Here is a 21,670-nt window from a genome sequence, read left to right as displayed (position 1 = left end):
CCCATTTTCTCTTATGAGATTTAGAATTCCATTATCTAAGACTAATTCTAGTTGGATGAAAAGAAATACAATGTCCTTTTGTGATATGAGTGAAATTAGATCAAATCTTACTTCTTCACAAATCAAGAATAAAGTCTATCATGATATCAAACATGGTTTGAAACCTGTTAGTTTGAAGTTTGCTCAATGGGTTTGTATTAAAAGTGCTAAGAAAATTCCAAAGGGTCATAGCAAATTTAGCGCTCCAAAAAGAATTGCAAAAATTCATCATAATTCTGTAACATTATATAATGGGGGAAAATAGCACATGAGTCATTTAGCGTCAGCACATCCAAGCGATATGCATATGTTCAATGATTTTGATTTTGTTCCAGTTTCAAAATCTCGTAGTCATTTTGGGTAGTTTGACAATGAAGGAAGTGATAAATCTCTTCATGATTTACCTTCAAATGCTACTGATAATGACTGTGTTATTGATAGTGACATTGTCAACAATGATACTGAAATTTTGGATAACAATGTTTTTCCTCCTGGTAAAAAATCTTCTTTTGGTAGGTCAGTTAAGAGCCCTGTAAAGTTTTATGATTTTATATTTTATTAGTTTTTATTAGTCAATTTAGTTGTTTTTCCTCTTGTTAAAGGGGAAGATGTGTAGTATGCTCTATAATTTATTTTACTTCTGGTAAGTGTGTTTTCTTGTAATGCTATGTATTCCTTTAATGCCTTGTAACCTTTTGAATATGTTGTGATTGTATATTCTATTTGGCTGTTGTAATGGAATGTAGTGTCTCTGCAGTTGGTCAGTTTTCCTGCTTACAGCTGATCTATGTAGACATGCATTTAAACAGAATAAACTATTTTCTTCAACTTGTATATGATTCTTCATTCAAAAATTCTACATCCTCCCATACAACCACACAAAAGATGGACTAGGTTTGGGCACGATCTTGCCCTGATGTGAAGGGCAGAGCTGTGCACAGCCCCCTTTGCACATCAAAGACGCTGCCTCAACTTATACACAAAGAACTTAGCACTGGCCTATTGTGATGTCAGGCATCCATGGACAAGGTCAGGGAGGCTGGAAATTCCAGACATTTCAAGGGAGTGGAGGAGGATGAGGAAACTACAGGAGATTCTTCCACTTCAAAGGTGGCCCAGATATAAAATTAGGACCATCATACCCACTCTTTAGTACCCTCTCGACAGGATCTTCATGCTACAACGTCAACAGTCCTCGACCACCAGCCTGTTTATTATGCCACAGCAACAACCGTCTGTGATGCTCTTCCTGCTTCTGCTGCCTCCTGCACCTCAAACTGGTCTCCTCTCATTGGACTTTGAGAAGATAGCTTTTTCAGGGGACTAACCTGGTCCCTGTAACTACCCCATGGTCCAAATGCCTGAATTTGTAACTTCCTCCAGTCTAGCACAATCAGATAACCAATGTGGTGCTTTTAAACACTATACTTACCTAATAACATTTAATATAGCATATCTCCAATTCTACTGATTTAATGTTTATTGTTTATTGAAATTTACAACATTTTTCTAATTTAGTGTGGGATTGTGAGAAATAGGGTTACAGTTTGACTGGCATGAAACTCTACTGAAGCAGCAACCGCAATCCTTGTGAGAGTGAGGCACAAGCTAACCCTAAATTAACCTGTGATCAACCCTCAGATAGCTTGGCGTGGAGCAGTCGGCCTAACTTAGAGGCAAGGTGTACAGAATTTGTGCATCATTTCTACATAGCAATAAAGTGAAAAACACCATACAAAAAGAATCCCAGGTTAGACAAATTGTGCAGTTATTTTTAAATGAAACAAGACCAAAATGACAAAAATCGAATCAGTAGAACCAGAGATATGCAATTTAAAGTTTTCCATAACAATAGTGCCTAAATGTGCAAATCACCAACTGTGGATATCTGATTGTGCTGGACCGCATCAAATTATCAAGTTCTGGCTTACCACGATGGAGTGTGGGCCAACTACAAGGACCAGGTAGGCTGGTAGGCCTGCTGAACAAGTGTACCTTAAATCCTGGTTTGCAGAAGATTGCGAGGGTCAGTGTCAAAGATGTGTTGTGCAGTTGAAGTTGCAATGCGAGGTCATGTGTTGTTATCGAGGATCCTGTCAATAATGGATTGCTATGTCAAGCTGGCATCGAGGGGGGAGGGGCCCGGGAGCTCCTGTCATGCTGAGTTACTGAAGGTGGCCGGGGCTGAGGAGCTGGCGGCATCATTTGGTTTGGAGAGGAAGTGGAGTCTGGGTGTCGTAACCCCAAGCAATTTTGGGCATTCAGGGGTCAGGATGCCTGCAGCGGGACACCCGTATAGTCATAAAGATGAGACTTGAGCGTCCATCGCATTTTCTCTCCTGATGGTAATTTTCCCCTGCAGTGGAAAGTCAACACTGGGTGTTGGAGGCTGAAGCTGTGGAGAGTATGCTCGGGAGGAGATACATGAAGGGCTCATATTATAAGCTAAAGGAGCCTTTACTGGAGACTCATTTTATACGTTGGCAGCGGACTCATGATAGCTACAATGCTTTCCGCTGGGATGATCATAAAGGGAGAACAGGATGCAGCTCTTGGTCCCTTTTCCTATTGAAGCTGCAGCCAAGAGGTGAGACAAGGAGCAATCTGCGCAGGGTGACAAGGGCTCCAAGTGAGACTATTGAAACGTGAACTGAATTACAGAATCACAGAATAGGTCATGGGCCCATACGTTATTTTTAATTTGCTGTATTTTCTGAAAAACTATGATATATTCATATTAAGGCTTCAATAACATTCATATGGGGCTGATATGGACTGAGAATGAAAGGAGCATTAAGACTCCCCATCAGAGACAGATATTTTTGGCAAGGGATAGGGTGCAAAAGTGGCCTAACTGGGTTGGGTGTGGCTCGTGCGTTGCTTATAAACTTTTCTATACCTGGCTCGGTCACAAGGAAACAGACATAAGATTAAAGGAATAATTAATCTCTTGAGATCCTACTGTAAAACCTCGTCTGATGGCAAACTCTGTAAAGGTCACGAGAACATATCGTAAGAGTAATAGCCCACCTCTTCCACCTCTGAAGACTGGCTGTTCAGCAGAAGCTCTAGAAAAGACTCATCCAATAAGCCTGTAGGTCTGTTAAGCCTAGAAGGTATGGGTACTCAACAGAAGCTCGATATTCAGCAAAGTATTAATGTACTTCAGGGGTACAGAAGATCAATTCGCAATGTGGCCCCCATTAACAACACAGCCATAAGAAGATCTCAATAATACTGATAAGACTCTCCTTAGCCCAGCAAATCCAGTTTCTCTATAATGCCAAGATACACCCTCACTGGTAACACCTGTGTTATCAACAGAGGGACTCTTAGTGGACAAACAGCATATACCCTGCCAGCTTTCTTTGGGTTCAAATGCAAAGGCACAGACTATTCTAAAAAAGCTTTATTTTATCTAAACCCATTAAAACCCTCGCTATACAGCATGTGGGTAGTGCCCGATTCCCGCTATACAGCATGTGGGTAGTGCCCGATTCTTGGACTCTTCCTTTTTTACCTCGGTACAAAAGGGGGTGGTGACGGACGGAGCATCTGAACCAATCAAACACTCATACCCAGGCAACAGATCTGGGTTTGATCCATCACCATTCTTTAGCCCACTCTGCCACCCCAGTTCAGACATGGCCATATGCAAATCAGTCTGACCTTGTGCCTCATGGGAACAGTCCAGCCCGAACTGCCAAGCCATGCCTTCCCTGGACCAGATTCAAGCTTCCTAGGACCAGTTTCTGGCATTACAGCCGTCTTCTGCCAGGCTTGCTTGAATCCAGTGGCAAAGTGAGCAAGGGACTCACGTCTGAGCATACCCTGCCAAACTTATGGCGAATAAAGTGGTACAAAAGAGGGTGGTGACGGACGGAGCATCTGAACCAATCAAACACTCACACTCGTCCATCATCCCCTTTTGTTTCGCTTTGTTCGCCCTAAGTTGGCAGGGTATGCTCAGACGTGAGTCCCTTGCTCACTTGGTCACTGGATTCAAGATAGCCTGGCTGATGAGGATTATGAATCCGAAAGCGGTCCCAGGATGCTTGTTTCCGGTCCAGGGAAAACATGGCTTGGCAGTTCGGGCTGGACTGTTCCCATGAGGCACAGGGTCAGACTGATTTGCATATGGCCATGTCTGAACTGGGGTGGCTGAGTGAGCTAAAGAATGGTGACGGATTAAACCCAGATCAGTTGACTGGGGGTGAGTGTTTGATTTCCTCAAACACTCTGTCCATCATCCCCTTTTGTTTCGCTTCCTTATTGACCTCAGCAATAGAAGCTGTAACCGTAACTCCAGACAAGACTTTGTCTCAGGATCCAGTCACTCAGCAATCAGCCTCAACGCCACTAAATTCAAGGAACTTAACTACAACAGAAGATTCTACACAAACTCTTCTTTACCGGTTTTTAACAGAGTTAAAAAATATGAAACTCTCCCAAGAAGAAGCTCAAAAAAGGACGGAATGGCAACTGAACTCAATACAATCTCATGTTCAGCAGCTTACATCTCGAGTCTCGGAACTTAAACAATGCATATATGATCTGGAAGATAGCGCCACCCGACAAGCGGATCAAGTAATTAAATTACAAACTGAGGTAGCAAGTCTTCAATTTAAGGTAGATAATGCAGAAAATTGAGCCCGAAGATGTAACTTACGAATTGCAGTGATTCTGGAAGGCTACGAGAAGGGGCAATCAATGGAGTAAGTTATCACAGATCTGGTTACCAAGTATGTTTGCCCGTAAGGTACTGCCCAGGGGACTAATTGTACGTTCATACATGCGCATTGCGTCCCAGAAGTACAATAGCCAAACATTAAATATCTGAGAGCGATCATTGTTAACTTTGGGGATTTTAGAATAAAGGAAAATATTCTAGCATGCGCAATACGTGATCAAGGGTATCAAACAAGTGACAATTTCTAGTTTAAAATATTTTCAGACATGTCTAAATTGAAGGTCTTTCATAAGGGGAGAGTTCACATATTCCAATCAGCTGAAGAGGCACAGGGTTATGTTCTCCCCTCTTCTCCCGTTTTGCTCTCTCTTCTTTCTTTTTTCCCCTCTTTTCTTAGATCGCCAGCCATCAGATCACCACATTGGGTTCCATATCACAGCACCCCAATGTAGGAAGGAGGGTGGGGTCACTTGGGGCAGGAGGGAGGGCATCAGGGTCACCTGGGCGGAGGGAGGGGCCACTCGGGGGGCCCTATACAGGGGTGGCTCCAAAATTGAGGGGATCCATGGGTGTAGAGAGGAAGGGTTCAAGGAGGGTAGGTGAACACTAGGTTTTTTGAAGTTTGGGGTGCTATCAAGACATTTTTTCATGGGGAAGCAATTACTTATAATACCAATAATCTCCCAGAGGTTAAACAAAATGCATACAACCTTTAAGCAGGAAACTCTATACGCAAGAAGGGTGGACTCTGTAATTAGATTGAATAGAATATGGAAAGATTAGAAAAAATCTTTTTTAGAGGTAGGTGAGGACACTGATAAGGCACATTTAGATACAAGATCTGTCATTAATGTAATATTTGTGAGCACATTTTAAGGATTTATCATGCCTATATTTTGATGTATGGTTTGTATTTCGATCTCTATATGCCTTTTATGTAAATTTCTAAAGAAGTAATATAAAATGTTTTTTAAGCTACATTGAAAATGAAAAAATTAAATTAAAATTAAATTAAAAAAAGCTGGCGTCAAGGTTGCTATTGGCAGTTGCTGTAATATGTATTTTCTGAGGAGCTGTGAGGCTGCAAAACAGACTACAGCATTATTGTCAGTTATGGGAGGCCAGTGCTGAGGATTTGTCATTCAGTGGTGGCTCTGATGAGGCGGTGGAATGCGATGTGATAAGATGTGTTTTTTTGCAATAGTAGACACCCACATGGCAGCAGCGAGGTGTCAGTTCTGCTTGGGGTTGTGCCGCGCAGCCGAGGTCTTGCGTCAGTTTCACTGTATTCACAGAGGCTAATTAACAGAGGCTCACTTCCAAGGGTCTAGGTCTGCGTTGACACCACTTGGCAGGGTAGACTCACTGATGGCAGAGTCCAGGTGTAGGGGTGGAGGCTGTTGCAACTTTCTGTCCCTGAGCCTCAACTCAGGAAGCCAGCCAACAACCATTGAAGTTACTCTGTGGTTCTGGGTTCAACAGATACAGTTCCAGTGTGTGTCAGCCAGGCAAGAGGGCAGCAGGCCGCAAGCAGCACAGCAGAGTAGCAGTCCTTCAGAGCAATGATTCAGCAGAGTGGCAGTCCTTTCAGCGGGCAAAGCAGTCCTTCTTCCTGACAGAGGATCCATAGATCTAGAAGTGCAATGAAAAGCTGAGGTCTGGCATTCAATATTTATACCTGGAGCCCTTCCTCTGTGAGTCAGGGAATTAGAGCCTGGGCATGTTCTCCGGAAGGAGGGAGAAGCTTCTACTAATTCACGTTTAAGTCTTCTGGCATCAGGCCTTCCCTCTCCTAGCTTGTGACTAATTACAGAGGAAATGCAGGACATATCCCATTTAAGAGTAAGTAGGGCTGTGCTCAGCTCCGCCCACCCCGATTCTGCCAGTGATGGCCATTCCAGGCACCACAAACTCTCTATTATAAAGAGAATAAAATTAGGGAACGGAGGAAGAATAACCAGAAAAATACCCACCCATGTTGGCCTCAAGCAAGGTTGTGTACTGGCACCAAAGCTGTTTAACATCTTCACAGCGGACCTGGACACGAGCATCGCAGAGACAGAAAGCGACCCACCAAAGCTAGCCCAGCATAAAATCAGGAGCATACAGTATGCAGATGACATCGTACTGTGTAGTCAGACCCCGATGGGCCTCCAACGCTCCATCACAAAGCTACACGATTACATCTGCGTACAGGGCCTCGTCTGTTTTGCCCTGCGATCAGGGAAGAAACGCTTCAAATGGCACCTTGCGGGCAACACCATAGAGTAATCTGCCTCGTACAAATATCTGGGCATAGTGGTCGACTCCAGATGGACTCTGCATGACCACCAATTGTACAGAAAGGCTCAGGCAAACAAATTACGTTTTGCACTAAACCTACTGAAAACACAATTGAATTGCCCCTCCAACTCGCACTTGTTGAAGGTAATAGCCGCCAAGTTTCTACCATCTCTAACTTACGGGTCGGAATTGTACAGGTGCAAGGATGCAAACCTCTTGAACACGCAACAGTCAGAGCTGTTCAAACATATTTTTCACATCCCGAGGTTCGTATCTCAATCGCAGATCCGCCTGGAATTCGGCCTAACAAATCAACACCAAGTCAGACAAGCGGCTATTTTAAAAATATGTTGGAAACTAAGAGCAGCGCAAGAAGACACGCTCATGGGTTTGTGTTGGACGGAGATGAAGCACCAGAGAAATTCAAAAAATGACTGGAACACAGTATGCGCGAACGCCCTGTCAGAACTCAATCTGGAAAAGGCATGGAATACAAACCAAACCTTCGCGGCTTTTAAAAAAGTGACCAACGGAGCCGCTAAGCAAAGATCATGGCTATTAGATAAAGCAGCAATAGCGAACAAAAATCACGGGTGGATGGTGCTGGCCACGTATGGGAAAATGGAGCCTAAACCTTATTTAGTCAACCATATATCCATGGCCGCCCAAAAGACTCTTCTAAATCTACGGCTGGGCACCTCCACCTTAAAAGAACATACACCAGTATGGAAGCAAACATGGTCGACCACTGACTGCAGACTATGTGGACAAAAGGAAGAATCATTGTTGCACAAACTTTGCCAATTCCAAAGACACCAATCATGAACTTGTAACCTGCTCCCATTTGGAAATTACAGCTTATTAAATATAATAAGGGAACTTCAATATTATCCTATAGGAGAGGTAGGCTCTGCAGTGTTTCACTACCAGGACATGTAAAACCTAAAAGGATATGTTCAGCTTTTTAACTCCACTGTACCCTGCCTCCTGACCAGTCCAGGGCCTACCCTAGGGGTGACTTGTATGTATTGAAAAGGAAAGTTTGGGCCTGTCAAAAAGATTTATTTTGCCAGTTCCACATGAGCAAATTTAAAAACTGTCCACGCAGGCTGCAATGATAGGTCTGAAAAATGTTTAAAGGGTAACTTAAACAGGTGGTACAATCAGTGCTGTAGGCCCACTAGTAATATTTAATTTCCAGGCCCTGGGCACGGGTAGAGCCGCCTTATTAGGGAATTTCAAGTAAATCAAATATGCCAATTGGATTTAAACCCAATTCTACCATGATTTTAGGAGAGATCAAACGCACATTAGCTCTGGTTAGCAGTGGTAAAGTGAGCAAAGTACTACAAACCAGCAAAATTGATTCAGAAAAGATAAGGGTTAAGCCAAAATGTTTGGGGATGATCTTGCAGAAAGGCCGAAGTCCAACAGGGATTTTTCTCGGTTTTGTGTTCTCACTTTATTACTGTTTAAGTACTAAATAAATCGTTTTACAGGTTGTCTCTAAAATAAACCTAACTGCTTTTGTGCCAAGATACTAGAGGATAAAGCACAAGTTACTTTAGTGACTTTTTGTGGTTCACCCTAACAAGGATCTTGCTATTGCCTGAGCTGCGTTTCACCCCCACCCCCTAAATCAACAGCCTAATTTCTCACAATCTGCACAAATGCTGCGACATTATCTGAAAACAGTAAATCACAAAGCAAGATAAAAAGAAAATATAAGGCATTCGATATTAGTGTAACAGCATACTTGCTGGACATGCCTTTCCAGTCTTCTCCCAACTATTGCAATGAAATCTAAAGAATTATTTTGACTGTAGATATTGCGCTGTCAAAAATTCTGTAATCTCTTTTTTAGTTTATTGAAAGTGTGATGTTTCTGTATATTAAACCGTTTTTAGGGATTCAAGCCACACAGTGATCTGCTTCCTTAAAGGAGGATAAAAATGAAATCTTGCACAATGCAAACTATGGATATCCTACATAAAAAGCTTTCTTAGATTCTGCTTTGAGATTCAGGACACATTTAAATTAACCTGACATTCTCCCATAGGGAATGGAACAGTCAGAATGCTGAATAGGATCTCCTGCAGGGATGAAAAGAAAACTCCTGACATTCTGTTTTAAAAACGTTGTTATTCTGTCCAAAAACATCATTAATAAATGCATACCAAGCAACTTTTTTTACTCAAGCTGCAAGCGAAGTTCGATATAGATCCAAAGCTTGACATAAGCCAACTACTCAAGGGAGAACAGACTATACTGTGTCTAGTTAATACTTATTGTTTGTCTTGCATAGGAAAAAGGTGGCAATAGCACAATATCTTTATTGCATCTACATGACATTGACTTTAAATATGGTTTGAAACATGTTTGGACATTGTACAAAGACACAAACATAAACGCAAATTTGCTTAACTGCTGATTTGAACTTTCATGACATAATGCTCCAGGCTACACAAGAGAAATTAGAAGAGGAACCTCATGAGCACCAAAAAAAAGTAGCAAGTAAATTCAAGCAGTCTTTCTACTCTAACCATGCTGGCTCCTAATTTCGTAAAAGTGACACTTAGCCAAACAGGAAAATAAACAATATAACATTTTCTTGTAAGATATTGTCACAGTATAGTCAGGCTTATACAGAGTGACATTATCCATTTTATAGAATTTTATATAGGCAAACTTGACCGATGGTATCTGAGGACTTTACACAAGCATCAGTTGAGTTACCTAAGGTCACATTCATTTTTGTTAGGAACGGGGAGATTAAGTGATTTGCCCAGAATCACAAGATGATGCGTGTCCTTGCACAGACTCAAACCCAGCTCTCCAGATTTGAGTTTGAAAGCCCTAGCCGTGGGGCCAACTCCTCTCCCCATAACTGTATTACAACATCTGTTTCCTTTATATTACTATAGTGGAGAGGTTTTCAATGCAATTTGCCAGGAACTGTGAATATGCTAATGTCTTTTTCAGAAGAGCAGTATAGCTGGAGAAGTGTGGCTCAATGGTTAGAACAGGCAGACCTCGATGCAGAGCTCTGGCCCAGGACCAGGGTTCAATTCCTGCCTCGGTGGGTCTCGGGCTCATTAATTCCCCTGACCGGATATTCTCTCCTCAGTGCCTATTCTGATCATGGGTCCCAGTGCCTATTCTGATCATGGGTCCCACGCTGCAACTCTGGGCAATAGCTTGTTTAGTCTCCACAACATGAGGGATGCCTGGTCTGCACCATGGGGGTCCCCAGGAGTGGACACTTCACTGGGAAAGCCAGGAAGGGTTCCCTTGTGGTATTTGTACAAGCACCAGGAAACCCACTGCAGGTAGCTGTGCGCTATACAAGTACAAAAACATTTACATTTAGCTGACTCAAGATCTAAGGGAGGCATTAAATGTATCTTTTATATCCGCAGTGAGTGAGTGATGGAGCTAAGGTGAGTAGCTGCATCTGAATCCATACATTTTCTTTGGTGGCCAATGTTACCTTGTGTGTATAGCAGAGTGGTGAAAGCAAATTGCAACAACGATGGGAGATTTGTGAGACTTTGAAATTGGTAGAGATGTCCATGACATTGAAGAATTTTGTTATTTTGGAATAAAAAAGCTTTAGTTGGTATCTGCACTATATATTTTTAAGTATATTTCAAAGGCCTTCTTCATTTGATTGCCAATCTCCCTTGTTTGTTTTCTGAAATTAATGTCTTTAGGTTACTTGAATACTGTTAGAAAGTGGTTCATTAGTAGTGATTAGTAAGGACCTGCTACTAGTAATAAGGCTGCAAACACAATAAAACGTTCAGTTACGGTCTCACTAAATTATTCCCTTGCTCAACACTTGGTAGCTGGCAATCAGCAGGCAGGCTTAACTTAGGAGACAGACATGTAAATGATTTAACAACACCAATATATCAAATAAGTAAGACACAATATGAATCAAATGCCATTATTATAAAAATAGGAAATATTTTTATGATTAAAATGACACCAAAATAAACAAAATACCATGTAGGGAACTGGAGATATGAATTTCTAAAGAATACACACTTTCTAGTGTTTAAAAACCTAATGCGCCAAATTGGGACATCTAGTCGTGCTTGACTGGGACAACATCAAAGTTTGAGGCTGACTGCGAGGCCGACGGCAATGGAGCTGTCCACGGATACACTAAGCGGAAGACCCCAGCCAAATTTATGCCTTTGCTCATTTTTCTGGATCTTTTTCTCTTGATGTCGAGCGAGGCTCCTCTTCAGGGAGGAGTCACGTTGACGTAGTGGGCTTTAAATCTTGGAAGTCCAGGCTGGAATGCGGTTGAAGGTAGCTGGCTTGGCTCCCTGCATTTAGTTGGTCACCTTACGGAGCTTTTTTCAATAAGTTCACCAAACTTCTCGAAACTTCTGGATCTTCTTCCAGAAGGTCTCCTTGAGGGTTCAAAGTATCCACAACAGCAATCCAGGGGCTTAGAATCTCTGAGATGATCTTAGGGATGTTGAGACTACCATTCCCACAGTACACCTTGCAAAATCCTTAAAAGTCTACTGTCTTGGTGGAGATGATACAGTTGGGCTCAGTTAACCTGTAGCTCACAGAGAGTCCACTCCTTGATCCTACTTGAAGCAAGGCAATGTCCTTAGTGCTGTAGTTCCAATTGTACAGCAGGTGCAGTCCTTTGGTGTGCAGGCCAGGGTTCCAGCAGGGCAGTCCTTCTTCTCCTTGTTGTTTCAGGCAGGAGATTTGAGTTACAATTCATCTCTGCCATATTTATTTACAATTTTGGGTGTCATGGAGGGGGCCACCCCTGACCAATGGGTTGAAGGGTGCCATCCAGATGTATGCGGACTTCCTCCAAAGCGTGGCATGTTCTTGTCCCTGAAAGCACTATTCTCTCGAAATCCAACATGGAGAAAGCCTCTCCTTTGTGGCTAGATCTGGTTAAGGGAATTATTGCTGTGGCTTAAATGCACTAACATACCCCTTCCAACCCCCTGACTAATCAAACTACTGAGGCCCCTGTGTGGCTGGGGGTGCAGGATGTTGGGGTCAGCCTGTGCTGGTCCCAAACTGTCATTTGTTGACCAGTTTGATCCCCCACCCTCTTCCTGCCTCCTGCTTCTGCAGCTAAAGTTCTCTACCCAAAGGAAATCCATTGTCTACTCTGACAGAACACTTTACACCTCATTAAGCAGCTCTGTCTCAGCCTGAGAAAGACTGGCTAATCAGGGAAAGGCAGCTGGGAAGCTGGATTTTGGTTCGCAGAAAATAATGTTTAATAACTTATTTTCTGCAATAGTTACTACAAATCTAACAGGGGCAACTTGTTGGATGTATCTTAACTGTTAATTAGATACCTTGATGTATATTTTTGGTGGCTCCTGTCAATATGTATTCTTAAATAAAATATCTCAATGTTAGCCTATAGAGCTGTATACTACAATGGGTAAAACAGAATTAACAGTTAGCCTCACGACAGCTAATAAAACATATGTTATAATGTCCCTACTAACATCGTTACAGGGCACGATACCCCAAGGGCACCTAGGGGAGTCCTTAGGGGTGATATATATGTAAAAAAAGATAATTTGAGACAATGTAACCACCTTTAATTCCAAAGTCAAATTTGCTAATAATTACAATTTAAAAGGAGCCTGCAATGCAGGGCTGGCTTTTAAAATGACAGCAGGCAAATCAGCAGTGCACACTCTAGTGCAGGAAATCTACTGGGCCTCTAAATCTCCCTCCCCTATTCTATACTAGGGACTTATAGGTAGATTGAATCCCGCCCGCCTTATATATACTGGTGACTTAAAGAGGCCTGCCATTGGCAATTGTAAATATACCTAACCATGTACTTTTAAACAGAGCACAGGCCCTGGGTCTGCTTAGCGTAGCTCAGGGCACAATCAGAGTTAGATAACCAGTAAACAGTAGTCAAAATTGGGGACAAAACGTGGGTGGGACTCTGCTACCAGCTCCTGATTTCTCACAATGTCCAGATAAGTAGGGATGAGCATAAATCAAAGGAACATACATCTGCCAAAATCAGACATGCAGGATATCACTTTCAATGAACCAACCCGGGTAAATAACCCGCCGGCCACTGCAGTACAAGGGCATGTAGCTACACACATACTACCTAGTGTAGATAGCTTAACTCTGATCCTGATGAAGTGTCCTGATCTTTAATGACGACGATGACACGGAACATGTTGATCACCAGAGAGTAGAACCCCTACCATTAGACACCTAACGACTAGGTTAGGGTCCTCTCTTTGTTATTATTTTAACTAGGCAGTTTACCTTCATAATAAAAGTTCAGTGAGGACTAACTGCCCTATTTAAATTTTCACTACCTCTCCTTCTACTACACACACTTGGCCTCTCACCTCCAATGCACCGACCGGCAGGAACAAAAGATCCCCGAAAAGAGCCCGGTTCCGGGTGCCCGTCAGGTATTGCAGCGCCGACCTGACGAGAGGCAGGCTCAAATGATGAAGCATCACACCTAGCTTGCTGGGTGTGTGAGAGCCCTAGTTGCAAAAAGGAGAACTCCTTCTCCTTATTTCACACCCTGTGGACCCTTCAGCATCACACCATTGTTTGCATTAATCTCACTCTACTAGAGAACTTCGTAACCTTGTCTTGTGAAACTGCCTCTTGGGCCTATACGCTGGACCTCTCAAAACTGGCCCCTTGTCCCTCTCTTTGTGTAAAATATCACTTTCAATACACAGAAGGATGTGCATGACAGATTTGCGACCACAAAAGAACACATGCATGGTGAGTATGGTGAAGTTAAAAGTCTCCAAGTCGTCATCAAACTTATGCAAATGTGGTTCTACCAGAGGTGCATACTAATGCAAAACCTCAGAAGGAAACATGTGCAGATGACAAGCTGATTTAAGGCAAGGGCAACTCTTTTAAATTAGAAAAATGAACAGAGATCAGTGTTCAACAAGGAAGTCATTCAACATATTTTGCAGGTGGCCTGACCTCAGGACACCCCCACACCGCACTGCCCTCCTGCTGTAGGCGATCTGTGCCCCCTCGTTGCTGCTCGTGACTCCGTTTTTGCCCTCCTGTGCCTCTGATTGTGTGCTTTGGTTTTGGACTGTATCTCCGTTTTTTTCCTTCCTGTGCCTCTGATTGTGTGCTTTGCTTTTAGACTGTATCTCTGATTCTCTTGCACGTTGCTCCCCTGGTGTGACCCCCCCTGCACTCCCCGCTTTCCGCCACCGTGACATCGCGGCCCGCCCCCTTTTCTTTCTGTGTCCTTCCCGCTCTCGTCTCCCAGCTGCTCCTCCCTCCCACTTGGCCTTAAATGGAGACCGCGGGGCGCAGGTGAGTGTGACCTGACCTCAGGACACCCCCACGCCGCACGGCCCTCCTGCTGTAGGCGATCTGTGCCCCCTCGTTGCTGCTCGTGACTCAGTTTTTGCCCTCCTGTGCCTCTGATTGTGTGCTTTGGTTTTGGTCTGTATCTCCATTTTTTTCCCTCCTGTGCCTCTGATTGTGTGCTTTGTTTTCTTTCTGTGTCCTCCCCGCTCCCGCCTCCCAGCTTCTCCTCCCTCCCACTTCGCCTTAAATGGAGACTGCGGTAATGCGCAGTGGTCACGCGCAGCGGGTGCGCCGATTGTGTGCCGAAGGCGCGACAAAGGCAAGCCCATCTGCGCCCGTTTGCGCCTGGACCGCGCCCAGCGCCAGAACCCCTGGTCCTTGCTGATGCCAGCGCACCCGTCAAACCTACGACGCCGCAACCCTCCACGCTCTCTATGCCGGACGGAACCCTGCCTGCTACCGAGCCACCCCGAAACACACACACGGACCCTTCACCTGCCAAGCCTGCAAGTTCACCTGCCTCCGGACTTGCACCGCACCCGCCAAGCCAAGCACCAGCAGCAACTACCTCAAGTGCATCCTGCTCAACACCCGCTCCGTCCACAGACACGGCATCGAGCTCTGGAACCTGCTCGACACAACATCACCAAACGTCGCCTTCCTCACTGAAATCTGGATGAACGCCTCCTCAGCGCCCGACATCGCCGTCGTCATCCCAGACGGATACAAGATCACCCAGAGGGACTGCGTCAACCAGACGGGAGGAGGCATCGCCATCATACAGAAGAACACCATCTGCATCACGACCAGCTCAGACGACACTTTCACCGCCACCGAACACCTCCACTTCCAGATACACACCGACCCCAAGACCACCCTCAGAGGCACCCTCATCTACAGACCCCCGGGACCACGCACACAATTCAGCGAAGACATCACAGACTTCGTCAGCCCGCAGGCCCTCCCCTCCGTTGACTACATCCTCCTAGGGGACCTTAACTTCCACCTGGAGAACAACAAGGACAACAACACCACCACCCTGCTGGACAACCTTGCCACCCTCGGACTCAAGTAACTGGTGAACAACCCCACCCACTACACCAGCCACACGCTTGACCTAGTCTTCTCCTCCAGCAAGTACATCTCCTTCAGCCATTCCACTGGACTTCATTGAACTGACCACAGCTGCGTCCACTTCAGCTTCAGAAGAACCACGGCCCACCACCACCCGCAACAGATTCCTCACAGGAACTGTAACAAGATCACCGCCGACCAGCTCACCACCTCCCTCAGCCAGAACCCGCCCGCCAGCACAACAGACCCCAAAGAAGCAGCCAACAACCTCACACAGTGGATCACCAACTGCGCAGACGACTTCGCACCACTGAAGACCCCTCCCAGCGGACACTGCAGCAATAAAGCCTCTTGGTTCACCGACAAACTTAAGGACTCCAAGAAGAACTGCTGCACCCTCGAGAAAGCCTGGCACAGCGGCCAGACCACAGACAACATGACTGCCCTGAAGCACACCACCTGCAAACACCACCAGCTGATCCGCACCACCAAGAAGACAGCATTCAAAGAATGACTGGACAACAACGTCCACAACAGCAAGGAACTCTTCAGCATCGTCAAAGAGCTCTCCAACCCCAGCGCCGGAAACAACGACATCGCTCCCTCGCAAGACCTCTGCGACTCACTCGCCTCGTTCTTCCACCGCAAGATCGCCAAAATACACAACAGCTTCGGCGCACCAACCACGCACTCAACCACCGAACCAACGCCCCCCACCACCACCTTCTGCACCTGGACTCCGGTCAGCACCGAAGACACCACCTGCACGATGAACACCACCCACTCCGGATCCCCAGCCGACTCCTGCCCCTACCACGTCTTCAACAAGGCCGACTCCATCATCGCACCCCAACTCCGGGATGTCATCAACGCCTCCTTCAACACCGCCACCTTCCCGGAAAGCTGGAAGCACGCCGAGCTCAGCGCCCTCCTGAAAAAACCAACAGCGGACCCCACCGACCTAAAGAACTTCCGGCCCATCTCGCTCCTCCCTTTTCCGGCCAAAGTCATCGAGAAGACCGTCAACAGACATCTGGACTCCTTCCTCGAGACAAATGGATCCCTCGACCACTCACAGTCCGGCCTCTGAGCCAACCACAGCACCGAGACCGCCCTCATCGCAGCCACTGACGACATCAGGTCCCTGCTCGACAACGGGGAAACAGCGGCCCTCATCCTGCTGGACCTCTCCGCAGCGTTCGACACTGTCTGCCACCGCACCCTAGTGCAACGCCTCAGCAACATCGGAATCTAAGGGAAGGCACTGGAGAGGATCATCTCGTTCCTCGCCGGAAGACCCCAGAGAGTCTGCCTCCCCCCGTTCATATCTGAGGCCACAGAAGTCATCTGCGGCGTACCACAGGGATCATCACTCAGCCCCACCCTCTTCAATGTCTACATGAGCCCCCCGCAGCCATCGCACGCCAACACAACCTCAACATCATGTCCTACGCCGATGACACCCAGCTGATCCTCTCCCTCACCAACGACCCAGCCACCGCCAGAACCAGCCTTCACAAAGGTATGAGAGACGTCGCCGAGTGGATGACGAACAGCCGCCTGAAACTGAACTCAGACAAGACGGAAGTCTTCATCCTGGGGTCATCGCCCTCCGCCTGGGACAACTCCTGGTGGCTTCCGGCCCTGGGCACCCCACCCAAGCCAACGGCCCATGCACATAACCTGGGCTTCATCCTGGACTCCTCCCTCTCGATGACCAGACAAGTCAACGCCGTCTCATCATCGTGCTTCAACACCCTGCGCACGCTCCAAAATAACTTCCGATGGATCCCCACCGAAACCAGGAAGACGGTCACCCAGGCACTCTTCACCAGCCGACTGGACTATGGAAACTCCCTCTACGCCGGAACCACAGCCAAACTCCAGAAAAGACTCCAACGCATCCAGAACGCCTCAGCACGACTCATCCTGGACATCCCCTGACACAGCCACATCTCCGGCCACCTGAGAGACCTGCACTGGCTCTCCGTCAGCAAGAGGATCCCGTTCAGACTCCTCACCCACGCACACAAGGCTCTCCACGACCAAGGCCCCAAGTACCTCAACAACCGCCTGACCTTCTACACGCCCACCCGCAGCTAAGGTCGACCAGCCTTTGCACTCGCCGCCGTTCCTCGCATCCGCAGAGCTACCGTCGGAGGAAGATCCTTCTCTTACCTGGCAGCCAAGACATGGAACTCCCTCCCCATCCACCTTCGGCTAACCCAGGACCATCTCACCTTCAGGAAGCTACTCAAGACCTGGCTTTTCGAGCAGCAGCGGACCCCTCTCCCCCAGCGCCTTGAGACCCTTCCGGGTGAGTAGTGCGCTTTATAAATGTGATGATTGATTGATTGATTGATTCTCATAACACCCACATGACACAGACAAAGAATGTGCCTCATGCTTTGACCACAGAGGCAAATTTACCGTGTGTTCTCCAAAATTACACACACATAGCCATCAAGGATCTCCACAAGTTTGTTCACTTACTTTGACTCCAAAGATTGCGCCAGCCTCAAAATACAGTTAATATGTCTACTTAATAAGTGTCACTCGAAAGGAGTACCGTTTTTTTAGCCAACATCTGTTTCTATGATGTCTTTTACAAATCCACATTGAATCTGTAAACTATAAATCCCATAATGCAAAGTAGTGATTTAAAAAAGTTAGGAGTGGTTTGTCTATTTCATGTGAATGTGTGTAACTTTCAATCTATGGAAAGTTAGGCCCATTCATATTGAGGCAGTCGTATGTGCAATTTACTGCTATTTTTAAGTTTACTTTTGTGATTAAGACTGCTGTCACGTTTGCTCAAGGGTGTGTCTTGCAAGCTTATACTTTTCTTTTTAAACTGTGCTATGGTTTTCCACACCAAGCACAGCTGCCCAATGGCAAGAGACCCTGTGTAAAGCAAAATCTAACTATCCGCGTACACACCCGACTTGTTAGCAAAGTCAAATATCAAATTCTTTCAAAGTGCCTTGGGCCAACCATTCAGGCCTTTTACATTTAGCATATATATAACGGAAGGCACCACTTAGCAGGCAGCTAACATCATATGTAGAGGACAGCTCAATTCAAATTCCTAATGACATCATTAAAATACCAGCTTAGACTACTTTGAATCCATTATGCTACTATTCCCTCGAATGATATGAGAAATCTACATATTTCCCTTTTTAAAGAAAGTATTCTTTTAATTATGTCACAGAAATAAAGCAAATATAAAAAAATAAAACCCAAGGCCCTCATAACAAGTGGTGGGGTATAATTATCTGGGGATACCTGCCTGCCGTAGTCAGAGTCGTCCTGTGCTACCAGACCCGAAATGATCAGACTCGAAAACACCAGACCCAGTTTTGTGAGATGCTGATGCCCACCCTGTAAAACTTTGGCCGTTGTGGGACAGGGGCTGCGGGGAGAAGTACAGATCAGCACCAATCAACTGTTTCCAGCACCACCGAGGGAAACACACATCACTCTCGGCCAGATGTTTTTAAAAGGCTTTCAACGCCATGACAGGAAGGGAGCGGGAGAGCGCCATATCTACAGAGAGTTATGGCTCTCTCCTCCCTTTTCCCTGGTGCTGATTTCAGCATCCGTGCGCCAGACACACACACAGCGCTAAGGTGCGTGCCTGAGTACAGGAAGAGTATATTTTCTGAGCAAGATATTATGTCTAGACAACTTCAAATACTTTCCCCACTTTCTAAGTGTGCTGTACAGTGCAGCACACATGCAAAGTAGGAAAAGAAAGGAGAAATGAAAATATTTCTCCTCTTAATACCTCCTTTCAGATGGTGTTAACTTTTGGCACTAAACCGTTTCTTCAATTGTTTGGAGATAGTTTTTTTGTCAAAAGGAATGGGAAGTTGCATGGGAACACCCATGCATCGCCCTCTTGGTGCTAAGTAATGCAAAGCAATGCTTTGCACTGCTTTGCGTTACTTATAGGGTACCTTTCAATGCAAAATAAATTTTACACTGGAAAGTAAATTGATTAAAAAACTGTTTGTGCTGGTTGTGACGCTCATCCAGTGCAAAATGTTTGAGAATCTACCCCTGTGTCCTAGCCAGGGCCGGCTTGGGAACCAGAACCGGCCTTGGCAAAGTGCTCGGCCGGCCCCCCTCCCCCCCTTTGGGGGAAGAGGGGAGGGGGGAGAGGTGCGACCGCGCTCTGTGCCAGGGCCGGTTTTTGGCCGTTTTTGTTACAGGGCCGTTTTTGCAGCATAACGGCCCTGTAACAAAAACGGCCCCAGGGGCCCAAAACCGGCCCCCAACCATGCGGCCCACCGGGGGATTGCCCGGTGCCCTCAACGGCCAGTCCGGGCCTGGTCCTAGCACTTCCATTGCTCACTTTGGGGGGGATTTTAAAACTTTTGTGCTGGTTTAGCGCCACGAAAGTGATGCTAACCAGCGCAAATGTTGTTTTTGCTATTTGCTTTCTTTGCGCTGGAAAGCAACCTTTAGGTAGCGCAAAGCAGAGTGAATCACTGCTTTGAGTTAATTTGCGCCCAGGGGGCTTTACTTGGATGGTACATGGAGGTTCCCAAGCAACCACCAATGCCTTTTGACGCAAAACCATATTTAAAAATATTTGCAAACATGGGTTTGCTCCAAAAGTTAAAGCCACTTTAAAGGACGCGCTAACAGAAGAAATGCCATAGTTTCTCCATGCTTGTCCGGCTTTCCATGCGTGCTTAACTGTTCAGCATGTATGCAAAGTGAGAAAAGCTTTGCATCATGCCTTGCATAGTATTTTGTACAGGAAGGGTACCCTTCCTGTACAAAACCTATGCTACACTTATGCACACACCCTAGTGCTAAGGTGTGCATAGCGCATGGTAGCTGAAATCAGCACCGGGTACATCCCGCATTTGTAACATTGCGGCGTGTGGTGCTGAAAGCACTCCCCGCCGCAATGCCACAAATCCAAGTTGTGCCTTTCAATGCACAACGTGACAGGCACCACATGGTGTCTGCCACATTGTACATTGAAATGCAAGGGTGTACCATAGGTACCCCCATGTGCACCCCCTACCCCCAGAATCCCTGAGGGCCTGCTCTGGGCCCCCAATGTCAAAGACCTCTTGCCCTTCCGTGGCGGCGTTGCCACCACGGAAAGGCATGTCCCCCCATGCATACTAATATGTATGGTGGTGTCTACCAGACACCCCACCATATTAACAGCTATTCCGCCTGGTAGGCAATCGGGCGGATTGCCTACTGGGGGTAAATCGGCAGATGGTCTTTCCGTCCGCTGGGCTTACCACGCCATAGTATTATGGCGGGGGGAATTGGCATGCGGGCAGGCACAAATGTCGTGCGGATCAAGATCTGCCCGACATGCTAATGGGCCCCTTACTCTTCAATTTCCAAGGACAAGTCTGTTTAAATAGCGTGCTTACAAGTGCCTTCCTCCTCGTTTAGTATATTCAAGCAACTGCTATGAGGATTTTTCGTAGTAATGCTTTAAAAGTTGAATGCACAAATGCTCATAATTTTTTTTTAAATTAATTTCTTACAAACATGGGTTATCCTTAAGGATGTGCGCAAAATCCGTTCCGCTCGCGGATTTCGCAGATTTTCGGTAAATCCGCGATCCGCGAACTCCCGCGAATTTACTGAAAATCCGCGAAATCCGCGAGCGGCGGATTTAGGGGGCAGAAGTTCAAGCCTGTTGAACTTGTAACTATTTTAGGATGGCGCCGGCAAGCTGCCAGCACCATCCTAAAATAGTTACTAAGTTAGCTTCAACAGGAAGCACTAATAGATAAAATAAAGCAGGTGCTCGAGCACCTGCTTTATTTTATCTATTTGTGCTTCCTGATGAAGCTATTTTAGGATGGTGCTGGCAGCTTGCCGGCGCCATCCTAAAGTAGTTACAGGACAAAAATGTGAGTTTTGTCGAGGTTGGGCAGGTGTGCGTTCTCCCCATGTCTATCGTCGAAAATTAGCTATGATGCTTGATGGAGGCCTTTGCATTATTGACTTTCACGAGCTCAATCCCTGTGCAGTTCCTGTGACCACGAGCTTCTCTGATCCGAGCCTGTCCTTTTATGCACACAAGAGGCATGTTAACTCGCATATAAGGCTCAGCCGTTTGGACCTGCCCCTCACACTAGCGATGTGCACCGTTTTCCAGCCTTTACCCACTATGAAGTACAGCTCACTCGAGGGACCCCGGTGCTCTTCGATGTGATGGCAAAGTTAATCAGCCCCCCCAAAAATGTGAGTTTTTCA

This window comes from Lissotriton vulgaris, chromosome 2_1, assembly GCF_964263255.1.
Source record: "Lissotriton vulgaris chromosome 2_1, aLisVul1.2, whole genome shotgun sequence".
Taxonomy (NCBI): Eukaryota; Metazoa; Chordata; class Amphibia; order Caudata; family Salamandridae; genus Lissotriton; species Lissotriton vulgaris.
Note: the sequence above shows the minus strand (reverse complement) of the source record.